The 24,249-nt window shown below is 39.5% G+C and overlaps 2 pseudogenes; both read right to left on the bottom strand.

Moving 5' to 3' along the window:
• Positions 1 to 1,105: 1,105 nt before the first annotated feature.
• LOC120293197 lies at positions 1,106 to 23,583 on the bottom strand (annotated as a pseudogene).
• LOC120293195 lies at positions 12,163 to 14,514 on the bottom strand (annotated as a pseudogene).
• Positions 23,584 to 24,249: the final 666 nt, after the last annotated feature.

Raw genomic sequence — 24,249 nt, 5'->3', positions numbered from 1 at the left:
GAAACTGAAATGACATATGCATTGCATTTCCAGCATTTGCTCAGAAAAATTAATTTGAAAAGAACATAGCGATTCCTTTTCTCGTGCTTGCATATTTTGAATTGGAACATGTTAAAATGTCTTTAAACTGAATAATGCGAGACAACAAAAATAAAGGGTACACTCAAAATCGTTGTATGTAATTAATTTTCTTATTATTTTGCGAAGGAATGGATTGGCTATCTTGGCCACACCATAAGCGGAGCCATGGACTGGCTATTCTCCTTGTTCGATGGAGGAGCACTCCACATCTTTCCCCAGAACAAAGGCAATAAAATCGCATCTCCAAGTAACAATTCCATTCCAAGCCGATTCCTTTCTACCAAGCAAGGCCTAGTTCTTACAATTTGATGAAGGATGATTTGACCGAAACTAAAATGGTATCGCCATTTTCTTTTGATGAAATGTACAATTGAGTCAAGAGTCTGAGACTTCCGTTCTTGCATAAGTTCCTATAGATTTCTTGGACTAAAATTGTCCCTAATCTTCTTTTATCCACAGCTTGAATCTATGGCAATCCTTGCCTCTGTCCTTAAGCCGTAGATACTAGACATGATTATAAGAGAATAATATTCAATCACCGTCCACTGTCAAGCTCACAGAACTCAACTCGAATCTTCACTGAAAAGAGCAAAATAAGATATTCGAAATATCATCTACCATTTTCAACCCATTTATGTATTATTCCATTTGTTTTAGAAGATGCCATGCCGGCACTCGGACTCAAACTGAGATGCTCTAGCACTACTTTCTAAGAGTAGTGTGTCTCCCGATTTCACCATAGCGGCGTACTCGAAATAATAATAATCTATTATTATTTAATCGTCGAGATTGAAGGAGTCAATTAAATATTTTTTTTTTTCATTTTCATTCAAAGTGATGAGAAAAAACTCGTTTCGTTTCAATATGGATTGAAGCGTTCCCCATAAAAATCTTTATTATCATTTCATTTTTTAATATTTATGTGGACCCATTTATATATATATATATATATATATATATATATATATATATGGGACGTTTCCCACATTGTTTCTTACAAGACATTCAAATGAAAAGGAAAGTATTGACCATCAGATCTAGCTTCACAATATAACATTTCAAAGAAACATCGCAGATATAGTCACAGCAACGATTATATACATACGTCATGAGGCTCGCCAATCAAAAAGACAGGATAACCTTGTTCTTAATTCCACAAAACGATCCTTGAAGACTAGGAATGATTCCAAAACATGGACTTCTCGGACCAACACAATCATGCTGTTTTCCTTGCTCATCAGACAAGGAAAATTTGTGATTAATTACGGTTGATAACGTGATGGCCCCATCTGTTCATGTAGTCACCAGCTAGATCACATGAACCATGCCATTTTCAGATACCTATTATGGCCATTTGCGATGATGTTACCAATCATCGGCTTCTCTCGTGACACCAAGGACAATTGCAATTGTTGCCAGGATTGCCTGCATATGGACATTGCAGGAATTTTCAGTTTTTGTCCGTCGCAAAATGAATTGAACATGTACATGTAAGAGAGGGATGTAATGAAAAGCAAAGGCCAGGATTCAAAATGGCTCATATATAGAGAGGTTTAGAGATGCATACAAAAGATCTATATGAAGGAATGTGCCATACAAACTTTTTCCCTAATCAAGAAAATCATATAGCAAAGCATCTACTCTGCAGTCCTGAAGTTCAATATCAACAGGGAACATGGATTTCATTTTAGAGGATAAACTAACATAGGCATTTCCAGGAATAAGAAGTCATTAGAGGGCCAGACAAAGATAAGCTAGAAGACAGTAGAGGCTTCCTCAATTAACATGTTACGTGGTATATTCGGGACAGAAAGAACCATATATACAACTGTACATGAGACACCTATTTGGACAAGGGAGAGAAGTCAATAACTTATGTGATGTATTACTGAACTGCTCTGATGGAAGAGGTACATAGTAAGACGAATGACGATATTAATTCCACAGAGTACAACAAAGGCAGACAACTATAGGTGCCAGTATGCACACCTGAGTGCATAAGCACACAACAGAGGGTAGGGGCATGAACATATAAATTACCTGGAAGTAACAAACAAGCGAATGTAGCTATTTTTGTGAATGAAGAAAGATAGAGACTTACAGCGATTGTACAAGCAATATATCCAGGCTTTTCCCGGTAGTCTATCCTTCCGCAGACAAGAAGTAGTCCAATGTACCAAGGGATGGCACCAAGGAAGAAGCCAAGGATAAACCTTCAACAAAGCAGACATCCTAAATTAGCTGATGATCATAAACTTATCGAAATTATGATGAATATAAGGCTCAGATTTCGGTAAAAGAACCATCACATGGGATTTCTCTGGTTTCAAACTTGAAGGCCAGGTACCAATGAGAATCACAAAATATACAAATGTTGAACTCATGAAGCATAAGAATCTGCTACATCCAGGCTCAACAATTGTCACGCAGTCCTTGTAGTTATAGGGACTGTTGACTCCATCATGCTTCGCAGTTGGCTATGTGCTAGCCAGTACGTGAAATCCAACCCACGAGTAAAGAAAGTAACTTACAGAAACCATCCAACTCCAATACCACAGCAAGGCAGCCGTGATTCTCTTACTGGTCTTCCTTCAGCAACAGCATAACCTGAAAATTTTTTCTGTGAAATGAAATCTCCCCCAGTAAAATATTGCAAAGCATACAGAATGAAGATCATCAATCGTTTTTGTTTTATCAGGGCAATCAGTAAAATCATCAATATGGGCATACTTAGTTCTCATTGTTCCCATAAGTTATCTATTTGAGAAAGGTGAAAAGAGGACCGAGGAGAAAAGGTTTCAGAGACACATTTTCCAATTTTTGAGTCCTACAGAATCTGATCAAGTTTAAAAGGATACAACAGATCATTTCACCACCTACAGTGAAGAAAACCCCGTCAGTCACAGTATTTGCTGGCTAAAATTACTCATCTTCCTCTTGCTGCTCCTATCTAGACGTAATTCACAACTGGAAACGCATCTGAGCACTTATGACTTCAAAGTAAGGCGAACACATAGGCAGAGCCATATTTATACTCAGTAGACAGCATTTTACTAGAGACACCAGTGGCTTCCGCATTTTATCCAACTTAAACTCTGAGAACCCTGGGACAACACATCGGGCAAAACATATGATTCTCCTCTGTATGAGCATGATTGACAGCTAAAGCGGCCACGTTCAAAGGAGTCAACAAAACGAGGACAAACGTGCTGGTCCGATTAATTTCACATAATTTCAACATCTTCCAAGGACTCCTCTCCTACGCCCCATACATCCAATGTCTCAAAAGATGAGGATGCTGAACCTTTCGCCAAAAAACTAAACCCACCGGATAAACCATATCCATTAATACATCATTCCATGCTAGAGTGAATAGACAGAGGTGAGCATATTGGCAGTTCATAAGACAAAATCAAAATCCCAAGATTCCCTAGAAGCATTCCATCATGATCACACAGAAATTTCAAATGCACCAACCAAATTCCAGGATCAACGGAAAACATGATCCCTGAATCCAACTTTCACCGACAGCCCCTTTCAAACTTTACATCCTGAAGTCAACTCTGCTCGCAAGCGATTCCAAAGGAAGCGACTTTGTACCTGGGACGGTGTGATACCCACGATGGCAATAGTGGGGAGGTGGAGGAGGAGGGGGGGCCGAGGTATCGGTGGCGCCCAGCGGAGGCGCCGGCTGGGGGTAGCCGATCGCCGGCTGCTGGTGCGGCGGGTTCGGCGGGGGTAGTTGGCGACGCCTTGGAAGGTGCCGTACTGTCACCAAGTGCCAAACAAAATCACATGCATTTCTAACAATTGAAGAGATGTTATGCATGTATGACTCTATGTAATGCCTCAAAAATTTTAAATGCATTTGAGACATTGATGACAAGATGAGGTATTTTTTGACATAGGTACATTTCGGTTATGGGACGCATTTAATTGCCATGGTTAATTCGGGCACATATCATGCACTACTAATGGATGTTGCAGGCATTTCAAATACTGTCAAAACCTCGACGAGTTCAATGTCAAATTAAAAGTAATAGATGCTAAAATGGTTAATGTTGGAGGCATCATGTACTAAAAATCACTTTGTAATGCAAAAACAAATTTTGCGATAAATCCAAAAGGATTTGACCAAGGGTCCTAGATGGCCCTTTTATTTTTTAAGGATTTTTTACAAAACAAAGATTGCAAAAATTTGGAATAAATTTCATGAAGACAACTAATCCCAATTCAGCATTCAAGATATCCCAAAAAATTCTAAAAAGAGAATCGCAGGAAGAATCAACAGGACAATGAAAATTAGAACAATTAGAATAGGACCCATGGGTAATTGGCCTAAGAAATTTACAAAACATGAAGCACACAATAAGAAAAAAAAAAAATTGTGAAGGAAGTTTCTTAAGATGAGCTACATGAATTTATAAAAATTCAAGAACACGTAGCATCATTGAAACAACAATAGGGCAGCTAGACATCATGGCAAATCAACAATAATTTATCCTGGTAGATGATGTCTAAAAATTTGAAATTTCACCGCGATATAGACATGAGAAAGACAAACAAGTTTCATTAAGGACCCGATCCCAAAAATGCTTACTGAAAAAATCCATCAAAAAAAAAAAAGTTCTGACTCAACAAAGGCAGAATGAGCATTCAATTTTACTCATATCAAATTTCAAGGCAAACTTTGCAAAAATGGAAAACTAATCAAATGATGCAAAATTTAGTGTCATTAGAAAGATTAGGATGTTCCATAAGACTTTTCTAAGAAACGTCAAGTTCAATTGGGGTCGAATTCATGGTCAAACAAAGTGACAATTGCAAAAGTGTGCAAATCAGTCATAAGAATGGCAGAACACGATGCATGATACCTGGTTGTTAAGCTACTTAAACAATACATGAAAAATTGTAGAATTCGAACATACTGTAGGGCTAAATGTGATGATCAAGTTTGGTTCAGACATTTAGCCCTAAAATCCATCTACAAAAAGTCACACAAGTTCATTAACATTGATGGGCGACTTACCATTAAAGAACACTCATGACAAATGCACGATAATTTCTCGGTTGTGACATGTCAACTTGGTGCATGGCTTTTCATATATAGGAAATGATCTTCAAGAGGCATGCCATACATCATTACTTAAGCCAGATATGCTCTAAATATAATAGAAGACATCATACACTAGTTTCCCTTTTAAGGAGCCTCAACGAAAATGTTTTTACGGATACATGATCAGTCAAATGCAGCAAGGGTTATATAGAATATAAATCGTTTCCAATAATCTAATGACATGTGAAAGTTCTACAAAAATTCTTACAGATAAAAATGCAATGCCACATTATTTTTCGTGATGACTCCAAAGTCTACTTTGATTTATTAAAAGACTAAGCACGAAATGAGAAAAGCAAGATAATGTCATCAACGTCACAAATGTAGCAGTTCTAACATCTCTTCACACAAGTGATTGACCTAATAAAAACAATCATTTGACACAAATTGTACTTAGTTAGAAAGCTTATGATATATACTACAACTTTTGTGAAGGATGGAAATCCAATCCAACAAGTTTACCACCTCATTTTAGAGCAAATATGAGTTGGACTTGTAATAGCATTGGTCAACAAAGTCAAAGGAGATAAAATAAAATAAAAATTAAAAAAAAACGAAGAAGAAGAAAGGGGTTGAAAAGTCAAAAGCAAAATAAGTGAGCATGGGACACTCATTCTTTTAAGAGCTCAAAACAATTCGAGAAAAGAAAAGGAAGTGGAAAGAAAAGGAAGAAGAAAGTAAAGGGAGAAGAGAAAGGGCTTGTAAGTTTACCAACTTGACTATGTAACGCAATGCCCAGTAACTACTGCGCTCCTCATTCATCCAATCAAGGTAGTTTTCAAAAATAGGGGAAAATTTGAAGTTATGTGGAAATTGAGCCGTGAAGTCCGATTTTTGGGTTGTGAAGTTTTGGGTTTTCGTGGAAATGATGAAGTTTTGGGTTTTGACAAGAGTCGTTTTGATGCAATGGTTTTGTGGAAGCGAGATTTTAGGGTTCTAAGACCAAGTTCCGTGTTGAGTTTTGATTTAAATAATTGTTTTAGATGAGCAATTTGTTGATGCGTAAAAGTTATTTTGTTGGTGTTTAAGTTTAGTTTAGCCAAGTGTAGTTGAGATAACATTTTACTTGGTTTTGATACTATTTCTCACTTATACTATAAGAATGTGAGTTCGTGGGATTGACTGAGCATTGTTATTTGGTTTGGGGCATATCTAGGTGAATGGTGCTAAATGTTGTACGAATTTGTGAACTTATATCTTGAAAATGGTAGAGATTTGAGATATTATAAGTAACGAAGGAGTATGTTTATTGCATAAAAATCTGGATAAGCCAATTATTACATTTTAGTATTGGTGAATGATTTGAGAAAGATTTTATGAAAGATATTTTGTCGTAAATATGATTTGTGAAAGAAATTTTGAAATTGTTCGAGAATGGTTTTAAGAAAAATGTTGTGAACACATTATTAGCTTATGCAATGAGCTCTATAACGATTTAAAAACTTTTGTAAAAGGCGCTTGAAATGTCGAGGGCTTCAGGGAAATGGATTTCAAAATGTTATGAAAAATGTCCTGTGAAGTATATTTTATTTTTATGGATTGAATTATGAAAATTTATATGTTTGGTTTATACTAATTTCTAGATACAAGGATGTGGAGTTGAGTTTCAATATTGTTGTGAACCTATGGAGGGGCTGGTATGCATATCAGGTTTAAGATATCTTTTTAGATTGAGCCAATGGCTTTGTAAGTACAGACCTTGCTAAAATGGTCTTCTTGATCGCATTATCACAAGGCATTATGTCATGATATAATTTGATATTAAAGTGAAAGATTGGATTGACCTTATCATTGATATTTGAATCATGACAGTAGATTTAAATGTGTATTTTTCTAACATGTACAAACTTTGTTGAAACAGTATACTTAATTTGATATGTATATTAATGAGTTGGATTATGAACTACTGGTTATGCTTTATACTTATATATATGCATAGTAGCTATGATCTGCTTAGACGATGTACTATTCATGAGCTTGTGGTTACTCATCCCTCTCTTTTTCAATTTTTTTGGGTCCTTTAGTTAGAGGCCATTAGAGAGAAAGTGTTATTGTGGGGGGCCTAGATTTTGGCGGTTTGAGGCTGTGTCCTTCAGGTGGAAAGACAGTCATGTCATACCTATCTCTATAGGATTCGTAGTTTGACATCATGTAGTATTTGAGTCAACTCTTGCAACGTGTGGAGCCATAGCGAGAGTGATGTGCCTAAGGGGTGGAGAATGTAACAACTCATACTCATGACAGTATATAGGGATGGCAAGGCGATTGCGTCTCGACAATACACCAGAGGTTAAGTGCATGTCTCCTATCTCACATCACTAAAGGGTGGAGAGTGCGGCGGTGCATGAGGAGGAGGGATGGTGGTGCATCCACACTCGGTCTCTAGATGTTTGCAGGGAGGGAACGCGTCTCTTATCCCACGTCGCCTTAGGAAAGTCTTGAAGTAGATCAATTCTAGGTTCTCTATCTGTATATATGCATTTTTAGACGAAGCCCAAAAAAAAAAATGTGAAGGTCAATGGGGTTCAAAGTAGACAATATGTGTATAGTGATGAATTTAGGATGTTACAAGTAGTATCAAAACCGACTTCGACCACATATGGGGCTACAGTGAGGATGGTGTGCTCCTAAGGGTTGGTGAAAAGTGTGACAGCCCAAACGGCATTGGCGTGGGAAGGAGGGACGGCAGTGCATCCACACCTCGGTCTTGGACATACACAAGGAGGGGGTGCGTCTCTTGTCCTAGATTGCCTAGGGGAGTCCTGGACTAGCTTATAAGGTTTTGGGTTCTCTATCTACATACACATTTTTCTGGGCGAAGCCCAAAGGAACAAAACTATGAGAGTCCAATGGGCTCAAAGTGGATAATATGTATAGATTGACGAACCCGGTGTTACAAACTCGAACAGACAAAAACAACATAGTGACGTTATTATGAGATTTAGCCTAATCAGATTTCCTTCAAAAATTCTAGAAAAAAAAATGTTATACCAACATGATTTTGTACAATTTCCGTGGAGAAACCATCTCCAAAATCTCAACACAAAAATCAGTAGAAAGTTAGAAAGAAAATATGTTCAAAAACCAAAATACCATAATATCATGAAAATCCAGTGGATCATCCAACTTCCAAGATGCAATTTAGGTGTCAAACAAACTCCATTTGAGGCCCATAATAAATCAAATTGAAACTTGAGACAAATAACGAGGTTTAGGACCTCAAGTCAGCTCTAATATAGAGTCACTTTCGAGCATGTGCTTTTTGCAAAACTAGGTAAATTATGTAAAATCATGTTCAATCTCAGCTTTTTAATCAACACAACGTCATCAAATATCATAACATAACATCCAAATCACAAATTTAACCATGAGATATAGTTCTAGGTTCGAGTCTTGGCCCCAATCAACTAGCTCAATCTCGTTTCATCGGATTCAAGTTTGATTGTTTACCTTTTGTGCGATTTCAACGAAACGAGCTCGATTGATTGACAACCTAAACTATGGAATGGATCACAAACATCAAGGATTGTTGAAGGGATGCCATGGATGGTTGGATGGACCGGATTGGCATTGATCAAGCCCCCAATCAGCGGCTGGACAGAATCGATTTGTTTTGAATCAGTTCAAGCCACCGACATGAGATTGGCCAATTGGAGGACCTCCAATGGTAGCTAAGTGGTTTTTCGGTCACCTGGTTCTTCAAGATAGGTTAAAGGAGACGATCTAAGGTGGGGCAATGTTGAGGGATGCCAGTTGGTCGTCGCGACTAACCGCTATACTGACGACTGGAATTGCTAGCACTCGCACTGGTGATTGGTCCAATCGGTTGATCGGGCTGATCGAGGAGCTCCGGCAATCATGGGGCTCCAAGCAGCGACAATGGGAGAAGAAAGGAGCTGGTGGAGCTGGTGGATCTTGGTACTCAACTTGCCGGGTTCCACGTGAGCGATGGTCGACACAGAATCATGGAGCGAGAGAGAGAAAGGGAAAGAGAAGTGATGGGAAAGAGAGAGAGGAGAGTTTTTGAGAGAAAATTCATGTTTAGATCTTTAAAAAAAAAAACAAATAATAAAAAAAGCTCCCAAAGTTTTGGAGGGAAAATCTTATATAGTCCCCCTTTAAGATCAAATTTTGGTTGTCGGTTTGATTTGATAGTCGAAACTTGATCGAATGACCTAATTAAGTTTATTATGGATTAAGTCAAAATATATCGCATGACCATCCAAATGGTGTCAATGTACCAAAATCAAAAGTTTAAATAGAATTTGCGATTAAGGCCTAATTAAAGGTACATTTGTAATTTCACATAATCCATGGATATTTTCGCAAAATATGGAAAGTTGAAAAGCATAAGAATAAAATACACACAACGTTAAACTCACTAGTGGTTCTCGGCCACCAAAAGTTGACCGGTGGAGGGCCAAATCGCCTCTTCCACTAGTGGCTAGTCAAATCAATCAAACCATTAGAGGTGTGTAATGGGAACCGCCCGAACTAAGAACCTCCCTAACCGAACCCCCGGTTTTGGGCGATTCACAAAGAGGGTGGTCCGGTTCCTAATTCTCATTCTTGAAACCGGTGGCTGGTCGGGGTTTGGTTCCTACTTATAATGTGAGAACTAGTCTAATCAAACCGACTGCACCCCGGTTGATTATATATATATATATATATATATATATATAATATATATATATATATATATATATTTTACATATTTTTAAATTTCTTGATAAACAAACCCTAATGCCTCCCAATTTCCCCGATTATAATATATGAAGCAAATTGGATTACTTGTTTGGTAGCGTATGGTGGTCGAATTGACGTGATTCATGCTTCGATGCTAAAGAACAAAGAATCTAATCTTGAGTGTTGAGCCTTGAGTCTTGAGAGGGGTCACCGTAGAACTTTTTGTTAGGATGCTTTGGTTACAAGATCATTGGAATCTAGGTTTATGGACAAATTCAGTCGGTGAAGCCCTTATGCTCAACTAATACCAACGGAACCAATCCTCCTAAGTGAAAAGAGGCAAGCCAAAACCTACTCCCAACAAGTTGTATCCCAAGTCAAGCCTTGGAAGAAAGGAAATGAGAAATCATTAATGCGAGAACTTGTGTAAAAAGGAGAATTAGCCAAGATACCGACCAAAGATTCATTGCAAGACTTGTCAAAGATAATCTCAAGGCAACGCCTTTATCCTCTCCTGCTAAAGAACTACTCTTTCATGGAGGATTGAGAGAATAGAAAGGCCATTTACCTTTGCTGATGAACTATCATTTCGTTAGTAAAGAGAGTATAGAGAAAGCTTGTGTGTGGATGAGGAAACTCCCGGGACAAGCGGCCAAGCCGCATGTATTTATGCACCGTGCCACGAGCAACAAGCTGCAACATTGTTTATTTTATTTTTGGTATAAAATAGCAAACTTACCAATTCCACCATACCAAATCAGACCAAACAAGAATGGACGATCGAATCGATTCCCGCCATGACCGGTTCAATTCTGGTCCCAAAATCTTGTGATTCGTCCCCCCAGTTTGATCCACAAATTCCACCTCAAAAACAAGATCGTATCGAACCGATCGGTCTTGGGAATGATGCATGCTAGTTGATTGATTCAATGACGTCTCACATCTTGGCTGAAGTCCTAAATTTTATGTAATTTAGACCCTCAAGGATCAAATTGGAAAGAAAACTTGTTCAATTAGAGGAAAATGGCACGATTCTAAATAAAGCAAGCTAATTAAACCATATAAATGCAATTCGGTTATTTTATATTGACCTAATTACTTAATTAACACGAAAAATAATGGACCTGCATTATGGGTACATGCAATTGGACTTTTTAGGCCAAATTGGGCAATTTCATATAATTTCTTGATCGAAATCACAAATTAATCGAAATTGAATTCAAGTAATATTGCGAGGCACTTATTCAATTAATTGTTCATACCTAGGGTAACCTATTGTATCTTAATTGACTTTGAATTGATGTCATGACTTTTATGCTATAAAATGAATCGAGGTTTAATGGAAAAAATGAACTTTAATTCGTGAAATTAAATTTTAATCAACTTGAATTTCTTTAGTTTATTAGCTTGGTTTTCCTATATCCAAATATCAAATATATGATTGGCTTTTAACTTCAACATTTTGGGTTAAATCTTTGAAATTTTTGAAAACTAACTTGGCTAGAGTGAAATTAGAATCATTTTTATAATCTTTTTTGTGTAAAAAGCCAACTTGATTCGTAATTGACTTTTGATCAATGGATTGACCAATAAGTTAACATAAAAGTCACCGTTTAACTTTTTGTGTTTTCAATAGAATTGAATAGGAAATTATTTGAAAAAGACAAGGCAAAAGAAAGAAATGGAAAATGACTTTTTTTATTTTAAGAAATATCCGTGACACATCATCCCATGCTAGAGCGAATTAGCAAAGATAGCAGTTCGTAAGACAAAATTAAAATCCAATGATTCCCTACAAGAATTTCATCAAGATCTCATAGAAATTCCCATGTAGCAGACCAAATTCCAGGATCAACGAAAATTATCCCCGAATCAAACTTTCACTAACGGCAATGGCTCCATTTGCTTTGGACGAAGCAGTTAAAGGTCTCTAGCACAAAAATAAAGCTGGTGTGGTTCTTCTCCTTGTGGAGAAATGTGGTTCAATTTTGTATCCTCTAGTGCACGTTAAAATCTGAAGAATAGGGATAATAAAGCCATCTTTACTGGTCATTGGCCAGATCAGTATCTGAAAAGAAATAAACGGGTTTATTACAGCACTAGGAAAAGGCATAGCTTATCATCTACTGGGGTTTTTCTGAAAGGAAGATTCAGATACATCCAGCGTCTTGCTGTTATTAAACTAAAATAACCAGTCACTTAGTTAAGAGGCCATTTGATTACGTTTACGAACACTAAATTTCTATTCTTAAACAACAACATACAAACTTTCGAAAATGGTGTAGTGTGACATTATATCTATCCACGTATTTGTCTACACTACATGTCACCCTGATCTGTAACTTTTAGTTTGCCTTGCGCAAGATGACCTGAACACCATATCGTGGCTGGAGGATGAGGACATTAGAAGGAGCATGCGCATAAGATGGAGAGAGCTCGAACGTGAACTGCTGAAGAATCATGGAAAGCGCCATCTTGCCTCTATCAACGCGAAGTTTTGGCCGATGCATATACGAGGGCCCCATCCGAATGGAAAGAAGGAGACTTGGTTTTTGGTGGCCTTGGACACTCCCTCGGCAAACCTCTCTGGCTTGAACTCCTCGGCATCCTCGCCCCAAAGTTCTTTATCATGGTGGATGAGGAGTGTCGGCATTAAGAGCTGGACTTCCGGCGGTATGGTCAGCTTCCCTGAGTTTGTTTCAGTAGGAACCTTCCGCCACAGCTCAGTCAACGGTGGATATAGCCTCAACACCTCATTTAAGATCATTGTGACCTGATTGCGACAAATTCTTAGAAGAATTCATATGGTAGAGATGCGCACGTAGGAGCATCTATGAACGATCACGATGCTGGAATGATATCAATATTCTCGAAGAGACGGAAATATATTGTAATTTATCCAGAAAAAGGGACATGAGGCTATTGTCCAAAAATCAGGTTCTTGTGTCGAGAGGAAATCAAGTTCAATTCAAGTGTGCAAAGAAATTTTCCTGTCAGTTCATTGTCGTGTTCATCTTCATAGGATAAATATTATTTTTAGACAAACATTTCATCTACTAAGGATCGGAAAATCGCATCCAGTAATTATAGAATGATCATCATGTGTCATGTGATAAAATTGTGAAGAACTCTCTAGATCGGACCTATTATGAGTCCCATTCTCAAAAAAGAGGAAAAGAGCATTGAACTTACAATCTTGAGGTGGCTTAAGCCGTCAGGTCAGGTTTCCCTTCCGAAGATTCGGAGGACCTCCTCCTAGCTCGTGCTTGCCAATCCAGTGCACACTCCAACAAGACCATGGTCCAAAACCAGCAAGACCGAAGTCGTCTCTTGTCCGGCGATGTAGAAAAGCTTGCACTCCTCGATCACATCGTGAAGGCTCATCCCGACATTCTCCTTCATGTTTGACTCCAGCAACAGCCCCAGCAGATCATCGCCAGCAGCTTCCCCTTCCTTATTGCTTTCTCTTCTGGATGATGTCCATGAGCAGAGCCCGCACTTCCTTATCTATGCTCTTCATCCTCCTGTTCATCTTAGTTGGCACAAACCTGCGAAACATTGAATCAAATAGTTGGATTTTTTTAGAATGTCATGATTGTAAAGCCATAAGCTCATTTAGATTCAATTAGCTTACGGATGATGAACGATTTTACCTCCAGCCAGGTATGTAGACCGATTGAAGGGCTATTAACGCGAGCTGGGCTTGTTCCCCTGAAGTTCGAAGATCCTTTTGCCTTCTTCGAAGCTGTTGCCAAACGCTGTTCGAGAGATCACCTCACGGGTCAAATTTTGAAGGTCGACCCATGCGTCGATCTCACAGGATCTCTCTACTGATACCAATTTTTCCCATCTACCAACCATGTCAGTGCAACTTGAATAAAATGCGGGCAACATAAGCTGCAAAAGCAACAGACCAAAAGCAAAGGAGGATTTAAAGAGAAATCCTGAGGCGTCAATGTGTGTGGGTTCAATTCAGTTGACCAGGGAATAGTTTCATGTACCTTCAACTTCTCCATGTGGAATGCTGGATTGATGATCTTTCTGTGCCGTGCCCATTTCTCGCCCTCGTGATTCACGAGTCCATCCCCGAGCAACTTCACCAGGGGACTGGAGGCTAGCTTGGGGTAGTCGTTTATCTTGGAGAAGATCTCCTTTAGTTGTTCGGGGTTCGTTATGCGCACTCTCGGTGTTGGTCCTATCCACATGAACGAGTCTTTGCCTGCAATGCACTTGGTAAGAGCCACAGTGCAAAAATGAAATACATGGTCTGCTGTCACACGACACGGTCACATGCAAGTTTTATTTAATGTCGCTTTTGTAAGGTAAGATGTCCTTATTGTGTGCATATCAAAATAAGCAATTATTTAAAGGAATTGAGATGCATTAACATCTTTGGTTGCAAAAAGGCAAAACGGGGAAGTATGAATTTCCAAGATAAAGAATAGTATATTCAAATGTTCTGAAACTCCATCAGCAACAGCTTCGACCAAAGGATGAAACCAAGCGAGTGTTAATTAAAAGGAAAATATAAGTGCCACACGGAGTGATACTATGAAGAAGTGCATACCATATGTTTGGGAAGATTGATGCAAGAAAGGGAAGAGACGAGGCTTGATGTCATCGGAGATGGCGATGGGCTGGAGTTGGCCTCTGTGAGCAACCGCGAGTTCTCCTTGAGGTCACCGAACAGGAAGGTGTAGGGTTTGCCGGAGAGGCCCTGCTGTCTCAGGAGCCTCTCGAGCCTTTTCGGCCTCACCCACACCCAGTTCACCACCCTCCATGCCCATGTGGTCAGAACGGCCAGAACCATTGCTAGCCCAATTGACTGGATCGATGCCTCCATCTTTTCTTCTGCGTGTGCGTATCTATTTGTCTGTTTGCTGTGAGAGAGAGACTTCAATGGTTTGATGTTGGGCAAGGGCGATTGTGTAGTGTCGTGTTTATATAGCCGTAGCACATACACAGCCGTGTGTGTGTTGGCCAAGAAGCTTCTTGACCGTGACCAGAGTTGGAATCAAAAATGAAAGAAAAAAAAGAAAGCAAAACCCAAAATAAAGAGAAGAAAAGTCTATTCACCGCTCAAAATGCGACGATGAGTATAGCACACGTATTAAATCATATACAGATTATTGAAAATAGTAAAGTCTTATGAAGATCCCATAAGATCTTGCACTGGAAAATTCGGTTTAAACACTAGTACAGTGTCTAATTTCACAACGGCGATGGAATCTCTCCTTTGCTGGCAAGGCATGTTATTGGAGAAAGGAAAAAACCTGGGATTCGCATCTTGTTCATCGTGATGGTGTAAAAGCCTTTGACAAGTGTTGTATCAAATTTGAAATACTTAGGCCTAATAAATAATTTTTGCAATATCGTTTGACTGTCTGCAGTTTATCATCTCCTAGTGAACATATAACATCGACTTGAACGGTTGCGAATAGAGCAACAGGCTGTCGTTTCAGTTGTTTTCTAGCTTTTGTTCGTTCTCTGGCTGCAACTTTGGCTCGTTCTGGGGATAGAGGAAGATAAGGCAAGGAGTCATTGTTATCCGAATGCGAGTTCCTTGTTCATGCGGTATGTACGTGCATCGATTACGTTGGTTAGCCTCGTTTTGCAAAAGCATATAGAAGAGCTTCTCCTGAAGTGTTTTTGGCATGATCTTTACTATAAGTTTCTTAATTAATATCGCCATGTTCTTGGAAATAAGTTACTGTATTACATATTCTAAGAAAATCCTATGCCATTGGAGACAAGTTTTTTTTTTTTTTTTTTTTTTTTAACTTTTGAGTATGAGTCCATAGGGATTGCCATTGGAACAAATCACTGGACAAGGTGAGATTCCTTCCAGAAGTTCTTGTAATTTCATTGTTCTTTCCATCTTGACTCATCCTTGTCGATTTCAAGGTAAGATTCTTTGAAGTTGCCAAACCGCCTATTTCCACGTTGCATCCCCATGTGGCCTTTGACTAGAATGTGTCGCCATTGAGAAAAGAAAAATCTACGAGAAATCTATGAGAAAATAGTCCAGAAGCATTTGAAAAGAAAAATCTATGAGAAATAAGTGTTCATTATCAATTTGCTTTTCTTCTCCCTTTTCCCCTTTTGACGTGTGCTCGGATGCTCATCACATGCCACGTAATTGAAGGTCAAAGAAAACTGGAGAACGTGACCTCCAAGCAAACTAGTGTTTCTATCCAAACCAAGCACAAATATTGCAAAGAGAACTGCAAAGGAGTCTTTTTCCTTTTTTGGGGGGAGTTAGACTTGATTTTCATAGCCAGCCTTACTAAAATTATGAGTACATTTGATTACAGGACGAAGTAATTATCTATTTTGTGACTTGTAATTAAGTTTTGTCGGTTGAAAACTTGAAATTTAGATTACACCTACCATTGGTGTAATAAATGACAAACTCCCCACTACCAAAACTAACCATCGTTTTCCTTGTTAATGTCCAATAAATTTTCAAAGTGCTTAAATGAATCCACTAACTTAAATAATCACTTACCGTTTTCCGTGTAATTTCATAGATTTATTTAGTATACGAATTTTGGTATCTCTAGCATTACTTGCTACATAAAATGGTTGAATCATGACCATTCGAAATTATGGATGGATCACGTTTTACATTAGTTATCGCTCTTTTTTGGCATAAAAGGAGGCCTAATACGAATGCCTCGATCATTCTATATAAGCATCATTTGACATAAAATCAAGATTTTAGGATATTGAAAAGTGAGAGCTTCAAATTTCACACATTGCCTTGAAGCAAATTGTTTTGCATCGTTCTATAAGACCAAAGATAGCTTTCCATATATTTCAACCATTCCATATAGAGTCCCAAACGAGTCGAGAAGCACAACCATTATGGATACTTTCTCCAGACATTATTATGGCACCAATTGAAAAATTCTCGGTTGAAGATTCTGAAGGAATCTTCACTCAGCACCACTAGTGACATATTGAGTTAAGGTGGGTGAGTCCTTTTACCTCAACTCCCCAGCATAACACCCGAATTACTAATGAGCATATACCTGAACTCACGATCTCATGTTCTAGAAACATTAACTCGTGCCATTCAACCATCACTATAGATAGTAAGGACACTTATCAAGTTATGGTACAAGAATTGAAAAAGGATCCATTGCCGTTTAGTTTTCCTTGAAATGTATGAATATATCAGAGTTTGTTCATTGCCAATTCTAACAAGTTAAAAGTAACTTTTTCTTACTTTTTCATTAAAATTTAAAATTCAAATATATATTTTAAATAATTGTGGAAGAATTACATGTGCCTTGACACATCAATGTAAAGCAATTTTTGAAGTTTTTAAGCATTCTACATTATATAAAAGGCTAAAAGGGTCGGTGCGAGGTGGCATGATTTGAAAAAAAGTAAAAAAAAAAAAAACACTCCAAATCATTTCATTTCGTTAATTTGAATGTTTATAAATCTTAAAAAAAAAACATTATGTAAATATATTTTAAATTATTGTTTTCAAGCTTTTTCATGGGTTTGACATAAGCTATTTGGAGATGGCCTACCGTATGGATATAAAATCATGCTTCGTAATGGATAAGAAAGACGATCGAATCAAAATCTCAAACACTGACAATTTCCTCAGAAACATCAATCCCCTAATGCTTTAAGGCCAAAAGGGTAGGTGCAAGATGGCATGATTTGAAAAAAAAAAAAAATCACTCTAAATCATTTCATTTCGCTAATTTGAATGTTTATAAATCTTAAAAGAATTATGTAATATTTTAAATTCTTGTTTTCAATCTTTTTAAAAGTCAGTTTGGAGATGGCTAATAGAATGGATATAAAACCCAAAACGCAGTGCGATTTAGCTCGACGCATCAAATTATGTATCGTGGGGGCAAGAAAGATGAGTGGAGTTAAAATCTGGGAGAATTACCAAAAAAGTCCTAAATATATTGCAATTGTGCCAATTCGGTCATAATTTTTTTTTTTTTGGCCAATTTAAATCCCTAAACATTTTATAATGTGCCAATTTAGTCCATTCGGTCAAAATTGGCCAGCCGGCGCTAATGTGGACGGCTGGCGAGACAACCGGCCGCGAACGTTGACATGGCAATTTTAAAATTTAAAAAAAATCGAATTTTTAATTTTTGAATATTTTTTAATTCTTTTTTTTCACACCTTCTCTTTCCTCCCTGCCGGCGAAGCGAGGGCCGGCGAGTCGGTCCCGCCGCCATTGGCGAGGCTCGCCCTGCCAACCTGAAGCTGAGGCCCGATGAGGTCAACCTCGCCGACTACTAGCGAGGGCGAGGCCCCGCCAAATCTTGTCGAGTCCGCCTCGCCGACCCCGGCAAGGCGAGGCCCCGCCCGGTCGGGCGTCTCGCCCTACGCCAAGGCTAGGCAGAGGCGGGGAGGCGGTCAACGGGCGGGGAGAGGAATCGGGGGAGGCGAAGCCAGGCCGAGGGGGATGACGGACGCCCGACCGAGGGCCGGTCCGAGGGACGTCAAGCTCGCATCACTCCCGGTTGCAAGCGGACGCCGATATTGACGAGCCGAGGTTCGGCCTGACGGAATCTAAGAGCCTTGCGGTAGTCGGAATCAAGTCGAGCCGTTCATTCCAAAGTGGGGTGAATCGGGGAATCGGTGGAGGGACATCTTCTTCGTCGCGGTGCGCGAGGGCGTTCGGGGGTCGTCTCCTCGGCTCGGCTCCGCCTCCCCTCGATTCCCTCTCCCCGCCTCGATTCGGCGACCGCCTCCCGCTCGCCACTTCTTCTCTTCGAGTCTCTCTCTCCCTCCCCGTCTCTACCCACCCTTGCGAGACCGAGGCCGCCGGATCGGCAAGGCCTCGCCCTCGCCACGGCCAGGTGAGGTTGACTTTGCCAGATCTCGCGGGGCCTTGCCCTCGCCAGCTGTCCGGCGAGGTTGACCTCGGCCCCGGCCCTCACCCACCGGCCCTCGCCTCGGCCGGCGCCAGCCGGCTGGGAGGAGGAAGGTGTGAAAAACAAAAGAAAAAAAATTAAAAAATTCAATTTTTTTAAAAAATTAAAAAATTGCCACGTCGACATCGTCGCCAGCCTGTCCCCCGCCGGCGTCCATATCGGCGTCAGGCCGGAAGCCAATTTTGGCCGGATGGACTAAATTGACATAATTATAAAAGGTTTAGGATTAAATTGGCTAAAAAATTTAGGATTGAATTGGCACAATTACAATAAGTTTAGGACTTTTTTGATAATTCTTTCGTTAAAATCTCGAACGCTAAAAATTTCCCCAGTAAAACATCATCCCCCTGCGTATGTAGGAGCGCGCGCGCTGGCATTTGGCATTTGACCGAAGATGGTTCAGCGTCGGCCCCGCACAGCCAAAAGGCAGACGTAGTCAATGACGCCTTGTCAAAAGCGGTTCGACGACAATTCATAATCACCATGTCTCGGACTTCTAGAAAACCGTCTTTTCGATTAGCATTTTGCTACTTCGACCCAAAAAAAAAGGATGCTGTTTGCTTGGAAAGCAAGGTGATCTTGACTCCTCGGTAGCCAAACAGATTCGGCTCTTTCATTTTGCATCCACGGACCATAACTTCATGATTAAGTTTCATGGAGCAACAACATTTAACACCGCAAATTTCCCTATTTTTTTATTTCCTCTCAAGAAAACATCTATGTTCACATATTATCCCATAACTTAATGAAATAAAAGAAGGCATGAAAGAAATAAAACAAGAAACTGAAATGAGCAATTTATTGCCATTCCTATATTTGCTCGAAAAAATGAATTTGGAAAGAATATTGCAATTCCTTTTCTTGTGCTTGCATATGTTGGATTGGAACATGTTAAAATGTCTTTAAAATGGATAATATAACAAAAATAGTGCGCACGCTCAAAATCATATGTAATTAATTTTCTTTATGATTTTGCTCATGAATGGATTAGCCATCTTGGCCACACCATGTCGAGCCATGGACTGGCTATTCTCCTTGTTCGATGGAGGAGCACTCCAACATCTTTCCTTGGTGAAACAAAAAGGCAATAAAATCGCACTCAAGTAACAATTCCATTCCAAGCCAATTCCTTTCTACCAAAACAAGGCCTAGTTCTTACAATTTGATGAAAAATGATTTGATCAAACTAAAATGGTATCGCCATTTTCTTTCCGATGAAATGTACACTGAGTCGAAAGTCCGAGACTTCCATTCTTGCATAAGTTCCTATAGATTTCTTGAACTAAAATTGTCTTTGATCTTCTTTTTTATCCACAACTTGAACCTTATGGCAATCCTTGCTTGTGTCCTTAAGCCGCAGATACTTTGAACCTTATGGCAATCCTTGCTTGTGTCCTTAAGCCGCAGATACTAGATGTGATTATAAGAGCATAATATTCAATCATTGTCCACTGTCAAGTTCACAGAACTCACGAATCTTCACCGAAAAGAGCAAGATAAAAATATTCAAATATCATCTACCATTTTCGACCCATATATATATATATATATATATATATATATATATATATATATTATTCCATTTGTTTTAGAAGATGCCATGCTGCCACTCGGACTCGGACTGAAATGCTCTAGCACTGCTTTCTAAGAGCAACGTGTCTACCGATTTCACCATAGCGGCGTACTCGAAATAATAATAATCTTTTATTATTTAATCGTCGAGATTGAAGGAGTCAATTAAATATATATATATATATATATATATATATATATATATATATATTATTCATTTTCATTCAAAGTGATGAGAAAAAACTCGTTTCGTTTCAATATGGATTGAAGTGCTCCCCAAAAAAATCTTTATTATCATTTCATTTTTAAATATTGATGTGGACCCATATATATATGAAAAGGAAAGTATTGACCATCAGATCTAGCTTCACAATATAACATTTCAAAGAAACATCGCAGGTATAGTCACAGCAACGATTATATACATACGTCATGAGGCTCGCCAACTAAAAAGACAGGATAACCTTGTTCTTAATTCCACAAAAACTATCCTTGAAGACTAGGAATGATTCCAAAACATGGACTTCTCGGACCAACACAATCATGCTGTTTTCCTTGCTCATCAGACAGAAGGAAAATTTGTGATTAATTACGATTGATAACGTGATGGCCCCATCTGTTCATGTAGTCACCAGCTAGATCACATGAACCATGCCATTTTCAGATACCTACTAAGGCCATTTGCTATGATGTTACCAATCATCGGCTTCTCTCGTGACACCAAGGACAATTGCAATTGTTGCCAGATTGCCTGCATATGGTCATTGCAGGAATTTTCAGTTTTTGTCCGTCACAAAATGAATTGAACACGTACATGTAAGAGAGGATGTAATGAAAAGCAAGGCCAGGATTCAAAATGGCTCATAAATACAGAGGTTTAGAGATGCATACAAAAGATCTATATATGAAGGAATGTGCCAGACAAACTTTTTCCATACTCAAGAAAATCATATAGCAAAGCATTTACTCTGCAGTCCTGAAGTTCAATATCAACAGGAACATGGATTTCATTTTAGAGGATAAACTAACATAGGCATTGCCAGGAATAAGAAGTCATTAGAGGGCCGGACAAAGATCAGCTAGAAGACAGTAGAGGCTTCCTCAATTAACATGTTACGTGGTATATTCGGACAGAAAGAACCATATATGCAGCTGTACATGAGACACGTTTTTGGACAAGGAGAGAAGTCAATAACGTATGTGATGTATTACTGAACTGCTCTGATGGAAGAGGTACATAGTAAGACAAATGACAATATTAATTCTACAGAGTACAACAAAGGCAGACAACTATAGGTGCCAGTATGCACACCTGAGTGCATAAGCACACAACAGAGGGTAGGGGCATGACATATAAATTACCCGGAAGTAACAAACAAGTGAATGTAGTTAATTTTGTGAATGAAGAAAGATAGAGACTTACAGCAATTGTACAAGCAATATATCCAGGCTTTTCCCGGTAGTCTATCCTTCCGCAGACAAGAAGAAGTAGTCCAATGTACCAAGGGATGGCACCAAGGAAGAAGCCAAGGATAAACCTTCAACAAAGCAGACATCCTAAATTAGCTGATGATCTTAAACTTATCGAAATTATGATGAATATAAGGCTCAGATTTCGGTAAAAGAACCATCACATGGGATTTCTCTGGTTTCAAACTTGAAGGCCAGGTACTAATAAGAATCACAAAATATACAAATGTTGAACTCATGAAGCATAAGAATCTGCTACATCCAGGCTAAACAATTGTCATGCAGTCCTTGTAGTTATAGGGACTGTTGACTCCATCATGCTTTGCAGTTGGCTATGCACTAGCCAATACGTGAAATCCAACCCACGAGTAAAGAAAGTAACTTACAGAAACCATCCAACTCCAATGCCACAGCAAGGCAGCCGTGATTCTCTTACTGGTCTTCCTTCAGCAACAGCATAACCTGAAAAAAAAATTCTGTGAAATGAAATCTCCCCCAGTAAAATGTTGCAAAGCATACAGAATGGAAGATCATCAATCATTTTTGTTTCATCAGGGCAATCAGTAAAATCATCAATATGGGCATACTTAGTTCTCATTGTTCCCATAAGTTATCTATCCGAGAAAGGTGAAAAGAGGACCGAGGAGAAAGGTTTCAGAGACACATTTTCCAATTTTTGAGTCCTACAGAATCTGATCAAGTTTAAAAGGAGACAACAGATCATTTCAACACCTACAGTGAAGAAAACCCCGTCAGTAGCAGTATTTGCCAGCAAAATTACTCATCTTCCTCTTGCTGCTCCTATCTAGACGTAATTCACAACTGGAAACGCATCTGAGCACTTATGACTTCAAAATAAGGTGAACACGTAATCCGAGCCATATTCATAATGAGTAGACATCATTTTTTACTCGAGACACCAGTCGCTTCCGGATTTTATCTGGCTTGACTTAAACCCCGAGAGCCCTGGGACAACACATTGGGCAAAACATATGATTCTCTGTATAAGCATGATTGACCACTAAAGCAGCCACAATGTTCAAAGAAATCAACCAAAATGAGGATAAACGTGCTGGTCCGATTAATTTCATATAAATTTCAACACCTTCATGAACTCCTCTCCCACACCCCATACATCCACCGTCTCAAAAGATGAGGATGCCAAAACGTTTCGCCAAAAAAACTTAACCCACAGGATAAACTATATCCATTAATACATCATTCCATGCTAGAGTGAATTGACAAAGGTAAGCATATTGGCAGTTCATAAGACAATCAAAATCCCAAGATTCCCTAGAAGCATTCCATCATGATCACACAGAAATTTCAAATGCACCACGACCAAATTCCAGGATCAACGGAAAAAAATGATCCCTGAATCGAACTTTCACCGACAGCCCCGTTTCAAACTTTACATCCGAAGTTAACTCTGCTCGCAAGCGATTCCAAAGGAAGCGACTTTGTACCTGGGACGGTGTGATACCCATGATGGTAATAGTGGGGAGGTGGAGGAGGAGGGGGGCCGAGGGATCGGTGGCGCCCGGCGGAGGCGCCGGCTGGGGGTAGCCGATCGCCGGCTGCTGGTGCGGCGGGTTCGGCGGGGGGTAGTTGGCGACGCCTTGGAAGGTGCCGTACTGGTGCTGGTAGTCGCCGCTCGGGACGCCCCTGTTTCTGTCTTCGTCCTTGCTCATCTTGGATCAACCGCGGCGACTTTGGCCGTTAAAAGGGTACGCGACGGCGGCCTGCTGGAGAAGGAGAACGGATCTCGGTGCAGAAATGGTGCGAGCTCTTGAGAGAGAGAGAGAGGCGGAAATGGGTAGGATAGACTCAAGTCAATTCAGTCGGTTCTGCTCCATTTTTTGGCTGGACGCGTATAATTGCCGTGATTTTTATTTCCTTAAAGGCGAAGGTGGCACGACAGCAGCTTGGTACGCCTCTCACTCGGTTGTATTTATTTTTCGTCTTTTGTTTATTCGAAGGAATACGGTGTCTTGCCTTCTCCACCAGCGCCCTGTAATTTCGTGCTGTTTACAACGTCGTTTTCAGAATGAATAACGAACATTTCATGACGTCCGAACGAAATTTCTCGAAGCAGGACCTCGCCACCAAACGAAAGTTTGCCATACATGGTGCAACCATGCTTCTGTACTGTTACATATTCAAGTTACAAGAAACGACAGCATAGGAAATTTCTGTGAAGCAGAACTGCTTACAGCCAACTTGGCAACTGGCGTCCGGCCTAGAAGAGAAGAAACTTGGCCCTGTAAACTTGTTAAGAGCAAGTTTCCAGCTGTGAGTCTGTGACTATGGACACTCAGCACTTCTGATGAAGAGTTTACATCACTATTAGGTATTTCTTCGTAAACAACGCTGGCGACAGGCCAATCCTTTTGATTAAATCAC

This window comes from Eucalyptus grandis, chromosome 1 (genome assembly GCF_016545825.1).
Source record: "Eucalyptus grandis isolate ANBG69807.140 chromosome 1, ASM1654582v1, whole genome shotgun sequence".
Classification (NCBI taxonomy): Eukaryota; Viridiplantae; Streptophyta; class Magnoliopsida; order Myrtales; family Myrtaceae; genus Eucalyptus; species Eucalyptus grandis.
The sequence above is the reverse complement of the archived record's forward strand: the minus strand, read 5'-3'. Positions and strand labels throughout refer to the sequence as shown.